Source organism: Paramormyrops kingsleyae, chromosome 10, assembly GCF_048594095.1.
Source record: "Paramormyrops kingsleyae isolate MSU_618 chromosome 10, PKINGS_0.4, whole genome shotgun sequence".
Classification (NCBI taxonomy): Eukaryota; Metazoa; Chordata; class Actinopteri; order Osteoglossiformes; family Mormyridae; genus Paramormyrops; species Paramormyrops kingsleyae.
The window spans coordinates 1,009,109-1,020,458 of NC_132806.1; the positions used below are offsets into that span (position 1 = coordinate 1,009,109).

General features: G+C 39.8%; 1 pseudogene; it reads left to right on the forward strand.

Annotated features, from left to right (window-relative positions):
* The first annotated feature begins 1,574 nt into the window (after positions 1 to 1,574).
* LOC140593210 (E3 SUMO-protein ligase ZBED1-like) lies at positions 1,575 to 9,146 on the forward strand (annotated as a pseudogene).
* Positions 9,147 to 11,350: the final 2,204 nt, after the last annotated feature.

The window sequence follows — 11,350 nt, forward strand, 5'->3', positions numbered from 1 at the left end:
AGCCTATCACTGAGGCTATGAACTCAAGGCAGGGAACAACCTAGGATGGGGCACCAGCCCAAAAACATAAAACCCACTACTCTTCTCTGTTAAGAAACCTGGGTATATGCTGATTAAGTCAGTTCCCCACATAGCTAGATTCTCCAATTCTTTTAGTAAATTCTACATTTTTAATAACAGTAATTATAATAACTGTTGATTAATTATTATTATTATTATTATAATTCTACTGTTAATGTATTCTTGCACATGCGTTGTCTAAATAAAGCTTCTGGTCCAAATTGGGCAGTGACAGTTCTGGCACAAAGTAGACAAATGGCTGCATTACATATTCCATAAAATAAATAGAGCAAGCTGTCCATAAAGGGCAGCCACCTGTTGGGGTGCCCAGGGAGCTGGGGGTTAAGGGCCTTGCTTAAGGAGCTGCACACGTGCTGAGGCTGGGTTTGAACCAGCGACCGTGTGATTACAGGCATACAGGCTTAGCCCACTGAGCCACACTTCACAATTAAGCACAATGTGAGTGCAGACTAGCAGGGGAGGGGGGCAGTCATGTTGGGACACTGTACAAGGCAACCTGACCAAGTGTGCATACACCTTCAGAAAACCCCCATGAAGGAAAACAAGAAGGACCTGCCCTGCTGTGGGCCCACCACCTACAGGGGGAGCTGCATGGGTCGGGTACTGTGTGGATCAGACAGCAGTCAAAGGCAGGTACCTTTGTCAGACTGATCCTCTGTCACTGAAACTGGTTTTAAGAACATGGAATAGGGGCTAGAGTTAGTGAGGGCTGTAAAACAATTCTGTCAAGATATAGTCGGGCTAACTTCAACACATGGTTTGGATGCCATGTGATTAGTGGATTAGATAATTGCATTAATGAGAAATTGAACAGGTGTTCCTAATAATTCTTTAGGTGAGTGTAAAGCAGGGGTGTCCAATCTTATCCGCAAAGGACCGGTGTGTATGCGGGTTTTCGCTGCAACTGCCTAATTAGATTACTAATTAGAGGACTGATTGGCTGAAGAGTCCTCACACCTGGGTTTGAACAGCTGACTTACAGGTTATCCCAAAAACCTGCATACACACCGGCCCTTTGCGGATAAGATTGGACACCCCTGGTGTAAAGGAATGCAATGGTTTTTATGGAAACTTTTGTATCTGTGCAGGGGCGGAACAATTGTACACTGGGCCCTGGGGTAAAAATGCCCCCTGGGCCTGCCTATGCCAGTTGCAGCAACTGCAGATGATGAAATTTACGTAGCCTCCAAATATTGTATCCATCATGCACTGCAGTAGTTAGCAAATTCCATAAATGTGTCCATAAATTTCTCATTAAATACACACGTTGACAAGAGTTTGACTACAAAACATTACAAACTATTACTTTTCGAAACTGTTTTAAGCATTATACCAAATATTTATTGTGTTATGACCCCTACCATAATGAGATCGTATATATATATATTAGGGCTGTCAAAAATAACACGTTAACGATGTTAATTATTTTTTTGTTGTTAATTACGTCAATTTTTTTAACGCAATTCACGCATGCGCAGTGTGACGAATTATTTGTCAGGAAAGTGGCTTGGGAAGCTAAAGGCGAGATGGAGAAAGGTGGGCCTATGGACGGATTCAAATATAAAAAGAATGATGATGGTACAGTTAACAAGTACAAGGTTTTTTGCAAGATTTGCAACAAGGAGTTTCAATTTCACCGGAGCTGTTCGAGCTTGAGGTACCATGTCAACGCCAAACATGCGTTTGCTGGGCCATCAAGTTCAGCAAGTGGTTTGCGCCAGACCACGCTGGATTTTCGCATACCATTAACAAAATCAACCTCAGATAATTTGACCGACACAATAGCAAAATGGATTGCAAAGGATTGTAGACCCATTAGCATTGTAGAAGACTCAGGCTTCATGGATGTTTTGCAAGTGGCGTCTCAAGACTCATCCTATAAGCCACCGTCAAGAGCCACAGTTATGACGAAAATCCACGAGCTCTATGAAAACGAAAAAGAAAAAAGGAAAGAGGTCTTGGCTCAAGTAAATTATATCGCCCTGACAGGAGACCATTGGACATCAGTGAGTAACAACAATTACCTCGGAGTAACTGCACATTACATCAGTGACACGTGGGAACTGAAGTCTTTTGCGCTGACTATATTAAAAACTGAGGAGCGTCATTTTGCGGAGGCTTGTAAAGAACAGTTCCTGTCTGTTGCACGTAAGTGGGACATCGAGGGCAAAACGACAAGCATTGGGACTGACAGTGCACGCAACATGGTTGCCGCAATTCGACTTACACGCTATGAACACATGAACTGTGTCGCTCACATGCTGCAGAGAAGTGTCACCGTGAGTCTTGCTGACAGCGGCTTTGTGAAAGCTTTGGTCAAAGCTCGCAAAGTTGTCGGTCATTTTAAGCACAGCCCAGCAAATGCTGCGGAGCTTCAAGCACAACAAGTCAGCCTGGGAAAAGCAAGAGCCATTGATCCAGGATGTTCCAACACGTTGGAATTCGACACTGGAAATGGTCAAGCGCTTGAGCAGCAATAAAGAGGCTGTCATCGCAGCCCTGGACAATCTCGTTTTGCCGACCGCAGCAGAGTGGAATAAACTGATCCTGGAGACACTTCTAGAGCCATGCAGGTAAATCAGTCTGTAGCCTATCAAATAACATTGCCGTGATTATTTTCTGGAATAAATTAAACCAAGTTAAATATCAATAACATGTATGTATATAAAAAATGATGATGATGATGATGATAATGATAATAATAATAATAATAATAATAATATGTATATGTTGCTAACCTCTGTTATAATATTACACTGTCTGTGTGTGTGTGTGTGTGTGTGTGTGTGTGTGTGTGTGTGTGTAGGTATGTAACTGAGCTCCTGGGTGGGGAGGCCTATGTCTCCTGTTCTGTGGTACTACCTTCTCTCTGCCACTTGCGTCTCAAGATGGAAGCCTGTGATGAGGACCCTGCATATGTGGTGAGATTCAAGACCAAGTTCAAGGAGGACCTAGCATCCCGTCAAGAACAGCTCAACAATGCATGGCTCCAGATTGCTACAGTATTGGATCCTCGTTTCAAAGACTTGAAATGCCTGCCCAAGACAGACAGGGAAGAGGTGTGGACCACACTTGAAGGAATGCTGCAACAAGAATCACCCAGAAAGTCTTCACAGACACATGATGATGGGCCACCCAGGAAGAAAATCAGCCTTCTGCAAATGTGCTCAGATTCAGAACCAGAAGATGAAGAGGTCCAACCTGCCATACACAGGTACAGAGCAGAGCCCACCATTAAATTGGAGGACTGCTATGGTATGAAGGTAAAACAGTAGCAAAACTCGAGAGCTTGCTAATTTGAATGTGAGATCTTGTAAAATTAATATTTGTATTTGTAAGTTGAAATTTATACTCACAGCTCTGATGTGAAAAGCTGCATCTATCGATTTGCACACACAGACAATACTCAGAACACCTGTGTTTTGAATTCGAAGTTGCAGATTAATAGTTACAAATGTGTAAAGTGTCATTCACATAAACAAAATGACAGGCACAATTGTGTACTACACATTTATCTTTGCGCTTTACTTCAGTTTCGCTGTACAACCACAAGTCGGCACTCACAACCTCTCAGATCTGGCAGTACTATCTCAAATCCTAGCGCTTTGACTTTTGCTACTCCTTTTGCGATATTCCTGTAGCAAAACTCACTCGTGCACTTCTAAATGCAAACTTGAGAGAGCAGAGTCGGGGGCGGGGCTGGGGTGGGAATGAAGTCATTTTATTGGTCCACCAATGAACAACGCCAGCCACAATGCAAACATTTGTATGCATATGTATCAGCTATTTTTTTAAAACGATTGGAAAATATTTTTATGAAATATCATTAGTTTTACTGGTTTTTATATATCAGTAAAAGCGCAGCAATGTCGTTACTACACAGAGCAGCTCGCGCCGTTTCGGGGGTGGTGGTGGTCGTCGTCGTTGTCGATCGATCGCCATGGCTGAATCGAACAATCCGAGGGTAAGTTTTTATTTTTTAATATTTTTCTATACATTCAGTATTGTTAGTCAGAGACTGTTATATATAACTGCAAAGTTAAAATATATAAGTGCCTTCTCATGTATTTTTAGTTAATTAAATTGTTAAATAAATGTACATAGTACAATACTTGCCTAAATGTTTATTATGTTTATGAAAATGACAGTTTTTACAATGCATTAAGCATGTTTTTCAAGATAACATGAAAGATTCTGAAAAATAAGAAAAATATCTGCATTTTAATGATCAGTGTTTTTAAACATCCCACCGTGAGTGCTGATAAAAAAAACAAGACAAGATACTTCGTGACCAACCTTTTTGTAATAGGATCATTACACTGTACCATTTGTGTGGGGTGGGTCACTTCTTGCTAATAATTAAATTTATTGTTATTATTATTGTTGTTGTTGCATTTAATGTGAATGCACTTATGTTTTCTTTTTACAGGAGCAGAATTCAGAAATAGAAAGTGCTGTAAGGAATCTGCTTAGCTGCATCCAAAAGCATAGCAATCCTCAAGCACAGGGGAATTCCAACAGTTCTCCCACCGTGGCACCTCAACCTGATACCAGTGCTTCCTTTGGGGTTGGCCAGGCTGTCAGTAGGCCAAACACAGTTCAACAAGAAATGCAAAGGTAAGGAATTGTGTACCCAAAGCCCCCTTCTTAGTCAAGTGTTCATATTTATATACTTTTTTTTAATTATGGGTGAAAATTTTAACTTTTATATATTTGTGTTCTATCACATGCAAGGTTGCAATTCAAGGTTCAGTAATGTCTTTTTATTTCTGTTGATAAGCAATCTGTTGGTGTGATGTGGTAAAGATGTAATCTAGATGTAAGCTAGTAATCAATAGTTGCAGGAAAGAACCCCATTAGGGCCCATCCATGATCTGTCATCAAAATACAAATTCAGTGTTTGCAAACAGTGTTTTTTTTAATGGGCAGAGCCTGTGGCAGAAAGTGACAGTTTGCAAGTATTAGTCTATGGAAGAAATTAAATTAAATAAAAAAATAATTAAAGAAAAGGTTCATTTGACTTTAAATTTAAAAATTCTAACTATTTGCGCAATTACAAGATTTTATCTGATAATTCAGAAAAGGAAAAACTACTCGTCATTCTCTCTTTTGCACTTAGCTCAGAATCATGAATTTATATCCCATGCTTCTGTTTTTTTAATCCCACATTTCTAAATTTACAAACTCACTATTGTTGGGTTATACAGAAACAAAAAAACAGAATTGTGAGATAAAGTAGGTGAATGTTACGTAAAATGATATAGGTTTAAATAATATTACATGCTGTTTCTGTAGGGCTAATACACAAGTAAAATCCATGGAATAAGAGAAAAAATGTATTGCTGTGCCTTTGGATATCAGAATCGGCATAAAAAAAACACTGTTTGTATTATAAACTAGTTCCAGATAAAGACTTCAGTGTAATGTTTTTAGTACTGACTTTATCCATTTACTTTATGTTAATCATTTAGACAACATTTAGATGCCTTGTTAAACTGATAACGTAGATGCAGCTCAGGTTCAGAGAGGCCATACGTTAACACCCCCAGGGACAAGGCAGCAGACAGGCCAAAGCAGTCCCGGATTGGCTAATCGGGAGGACCGGGAGAATTCCCGGTGGGCCGGTCCGTTTTTTGGCCGCAAGGGCTGGTGTCCCTAGCTGCCTGCACTCACAGCAGTCGCACTTTTTAAATTTATTTATTTTACCATAGCCTCACTCTTTTTATTCATCATTTTACCGCAGCTCCACTATTTTTATTTATTTTCTCGCAGCCCCATGAGCAGAATACAGCCTGCAGGTTAATGATGACGTAATTATCATTCGACTTCCCCGACAGCGGCACTTTGCTCAACAGATCAAAATCAGTTGTTAAGAGATACACGAGAGATGAAAAATGGATAATAAAAAGCAAAAAGGTGGCGCTGAAAAGGCCAGAATTTAAAAAAAAAAAGAAAGCTGTAGAAACTGACGCGGCCAACTGTACTAAGCTGAGTACATTTTTCGTTAAAACCAGCGGCAGCGAGAGTACAACAAAACATGAAGACGATGAAACGGTCGGTAAGCTAACGTTAAGCTAGTTAGGGGCAGTGCAAAACAACGATGTCTGCAAACCACCGTTCATGTTTATGTATCGAACTTTTTCTTGTACTGTAGCTCTTCAGCAGCAGCAGCAGCCTCTAGTCCAGTTTGCTGCTAACAGTGAAGAACCAGGCCCCGTAACGTTACCAAGCACCAATCATGAGCCCAACACACTAGAATGGCAGACATCCCAAGTCTCCCGGAAGTTCCGGGAGTCTCCCGCATATTGATAGCGGCTCCCTGATGCCCGCAAATTGAATAAAATGTCCCGGAAACTAGAGCAAGCACACAAGAGCATGCGCGCGAGACAGTAACGTGTCCATCGCGCACTTGAGAAAATCGCGCGCACGACGGAATGAGAGAGAGAGAGAGCGTGCGTATGTATGGATCCCTGCGTGTGTGCCTGTTCATGTAGCCCGTGCTAGACAGACAGCATCCTGATTGGTCTACTTAACAAAATAAGCCAATCAGATTTCAGTGCGGGCGGGCTTTTATTTAACTTCTCGAGGACCGAAGTTATCGGTTCAGTGGAGCCTTCGAAATTTAGTGTGCTGACTATAAAAAATTAATTAACAAAAAATTATACATATGGCCAATGTAGAAATTCTCTTGTGTGAAATAAAGTAATTTCCCTTCTTGGCGGGGGGGGGACCTCCCTGCAATGAGTTTTTGCAGGTTGGGATGTCTGGAATGGGCAGGTAGGATTGTCATTGAGTGAAAATAAGAATTCGAATAATTTAAATTAATATTAATGAATATTACACCTGCTCAATGAAAAATGCCCTGAGATAATTAATGACATCAGATGATTCACTACATTAATAAATCTGACTTAACTTGATCAGAAAGCTAAAAAGAGGAATTTTGTGGTGAGAAATATTATATATAATATTTAAAAAATTTCATTTAGTGTCAGACGCAGAGCCAGGACCCAGTTGTATCATGCAAGAGACTCTCAATGTGGAAAACACAGGTAAGCTGTTGTACCACAGGTTTAAAAAAGTCTTGCAGATAACAGTGCAATACTTTGTTTTATTCTTTATTTGTGTTTAAGGACTGGATATCTGTGAACAATTTTGCACAGAATATATATTCAGATATTGCAGAAAAGGACATTGTGATGTTTTAAAGAATAGTGTTGGAGATTTACCCTTTAATGTTCTCATATTTATGAAAAATATTTGAAGTTATAAAGCAGCTGTTTCCTTGAAAAAGATATGATAGTGTCATTAGAAAGTTTAATACATTTTATTTTAATCTTTATTTTATACATATAGCTAAATATATATTTGTATTTATTTGATATTTTTTCATTTCATGGTTTGGATATTTATGAGCACTAATTCTTACAGAAAATAGATTTTGATACTGTTAAACATTGTGTTAACTTCACTGTGAAGCAACACTTAGGCTACTGTATTTGCACTGAATTGGAAATGACGTTATTTTAATATAGTCCAGTCGTGAACTAAAGTGGGCCGGTCTAAGGCTTGAAACTCCAGGACTGAAAAGGAGTCCCACTCCGGCCCTGGGCCAAAGAACAGAAGTGGTCATGAGGCAGGTCCAGCCAACCACGTCTGCTGCCTCAGGCAGTTCATGCAGCAGACTGGAGGAGAATATGGCCAGGTTTGAATCTCTTGAAAATTTAAAGCAATGAAGAAAAGTTTACAAGAAATTCTTTCTTATAATTTTGAACAATATTAAAAGGTCTGTTTATCGTTTAACAAGTCATCTTAATAATGATGTTGTCTGAATGATTATTCAGTGTGTCCCCATGTGAAGATATTTTTTGTAAATCCGTTCCCAAAGGGGCATTACATTGCAGTACTATAGAACAGAATAGTCTAACCCACAACATTCAAATAGCAACTGAAAGCATCAAAATACAAAATGCTACAACTACGTTAGTAATACTCATGGTAAGTGGTTGCATGACGAGGTGCAGTAATTATGTATGGTCTATGGAAACTCGTAACACATGATAACGTTACTTTACCGTATGGAGATGCCGAAGCTAATGCCTGCCTCAGAATCCCAATAACGTGTGTCGCTGCGTTCTGTAACTGTATCTGTTTTATATTGACGGGGAAACAGGCAAGGGGGCAATGAGAATCGGTGAAATTATATTTATAACATAGATAGACTTCATCTGCCAATAGCGTTCGCTGTCAGAAACGGCATGACTCCGCCCCCAAACTGTCAAAACCTCCCCCCGGCAGAACGCGAGCGAGTGGCATATTTACGCGTGTGAGTTTTGACTTTGCGCTCGTGAGTGGCATATTTACGTGTGTGAGTTTTGACTTTGCGCTCGCGAGTGGCATATTTACGCGTGCGAGTTTTGACTCTAATGTGACGCCATAACTGCCCCTTTAGGTGGTGGGCCTCTCATTCAGGAGCCCATGATAAGCTGGCCTCACTAGCTCACAAATATCTAGCCACTCCTGCAACCACTGTTCCCTGTGAACGACTTTTCTCAGTTGCAGGTCACATTGTGAACAAGAAAAGGTCAGCTTTACTTTCGGAAAATGTGAACAAGTTAGTTTGCCTCAGCAACTGGCTGAAAGATGATTAAGCTCAGTAGATTTGAAAGGTGATGTGCAAACAAAAAGACCAGTTTCAGTGCAACATGTTGTAGTAGTTAGGCTTGCTTGAGCAACTGGATTAAAGAATGGAGGTAAAGGTAAAAGATTGTTCTTTTGGTTTGATTCAAAAGTTTTATTGAAAATATTTTTTCCCACACAAAAACGCAACAGATGACTCAAATTGTGCATGATAAAAATGTGGTAGGCCACTGTTATGATTTGACTACATTTATTGCTTTCTGTTCAATTGAATACTGTAAATTGTACATCTTGGTTAAGAGGAATGCCAAAGGGGAAGCGGTGGGACATTGCAAAGACAAATATTATGGTGTGTAGTATGCTTCAGCTTGATTTAAATCACCATTATTTGGCTGTGTTAATAAACAGACATAATATGAAAATTATGTATCTGTGTCCTGTTATTTATCTTTTGGTATGCATTTCAGGAAAAAAAAATGGTTAGGATTCAGGTGTAGTTGCAAATAGTGATTAATCCTGATTAATCCACTGAAAATTCTGATTAATCTGATTAAAAATTTTAATCATTTGACAGCCCTAATATATATACTGTGTATAAAATACAGTATATAAAAATTAGACATATAAAAGAAGCACACCAATAGCAAACAAATAAAATGTGTGATATTAGTGCTTTAATCTTCATGAGTGTTTCACATACATGTGAGATTTTCAGTCAAAGGTAAGGCCCGGCCCTGGGCTGCTGTCCCTAGCGCCTCACCTATTAGTCTGCCCCAGTATCGATGGGAGGATGGAGTGTTTATTTTTCACTGCAGTCAAGTTATCATCCGCACCTAAAACATCTGGTGCACACATAAATGTAACGTTATGGTATCAGATCACATTTAGGAAAAAGACTCTGAGCGACAGCACATATGAAACGGTGATTTTATATGCGTTTGTTTATATGAGCCAAGTTTGAAAGGATATATCTCAGAATTTTCCCATAATGCCTATTTCCAGACAATATTTGATCTTTTACGGCATCATTTTCAAGAAAAACTACTTTAAAATCCATGGCTTTATGCGCATTTGCATATATGAGCCAAGTCTGACAGTGGATATCTCAGAATTTATCCATAATGTATTGTAATAGTGGATCGCTGACCTATGCTCACCATAATTAACTAGCAGAAATAGTTTGGGGTTTAATCACCAGATGGCGTTTATTACACCTGTACCACTCCAACCACACGCACTCACACTGCCCACCATGCTCATCCCCCCGTTTACTCCTAATACACACAGTGGGCACAAGGACACATACACACACACACACTACGTACAATGATAAATATTAATTTTTAAATATTAATATTTCACTCAGCACATTTATAATGACACAAGTGATTACTAAGAACTATATACAAAGCTGGCATCAGTCCAACATACCGTGCTGCCTGCCGGTACCTCCACACCACATGCCCGCCCCCCCCAGGGGGTTACCCATCCCAGAACCGTCTTACAGCCGTCAGTGTTTTGTCATGTTGCTCCAGTGTTGAGCCTACAATTATGATGTCGTCCAAATAGCACTGGACCCCTGGCATGCCTTTCAGAATTGATGACATCATGGATCCGCTGGAAACAGCTTGGTCCGGATGCCAGACCGTATGGCACCCGTTTGAAATGAAACAGTCCCTCATGGGTGATGAATGCTGTCAAATTGCGGCTATCTGCATGGAGTGGCACTTGGTGGTACGCACTCTGAAGATCCAAGGTGGAAAACAGTGTAGCTCCTCACAGTTCCATAAACGTTTCCTTCATTTGAGGCAGTGGAAACCCATCGACCACTATAGCTTTGTTGGGCTCTCACTAGGGTTGTAACGGTATGAGATTTTCACGGTATGATAATCGTCTCAGAAAATATCACGGTTTCGTGGTATACGGTATTAAACTATCATTATTATTAGTATAATCATCAGCTACAATGACCCTTAAATGAATAAAAAGAGATATGGTTTTTGGTTGAACATGGTTTATTGTAACAAACTTTTTTTAATGAAAATAAAAAAAACTTATGGAAGTATGAGTCTAACTTTTGGGGGAAAAATTTATAAAATAAAGCTGCGCATCTCCCATTTGAACAAAATAAGGAATAAGTTATTTCTCTTTATATTAGACAAGAATAAATCAAACTGTCCTTCCTCTTTAATAGCATATATGGGAGAGCAATACAGTATGTGCAGGGTCATGTTTGTTAATATTTTCCTGAGATTATCATAGCAGCATGTATTTCTTTGCTTTTTTTCAGGTCAGGTTATGATGAAGAAATGTAAGCATGTTGAGATTTTCAGGGCTCAATCTTGACCGCTGAGGTGAGAGAATGTGTCCACTTGTACTAAACACCTATGAGTTTTCAGTTAGTGTATTTGATGATTATTCTTTTAAATAAAATTATAAAATGATCATTAAGTGTTCAATCGAGAGTAGCTCTGGATATGTTCATGTGTTCACGTCTTCACATAGTGAGTGAGACAGCAGACGCTTTAAAAACCATGACCATCATGCAGTGGAGGTTTTAGGTATGGGCGAACGGGGCAGCCGCCCGGGGCGGCACTTTTTCATGTCACGTGGGGGGCGGCACACGAAC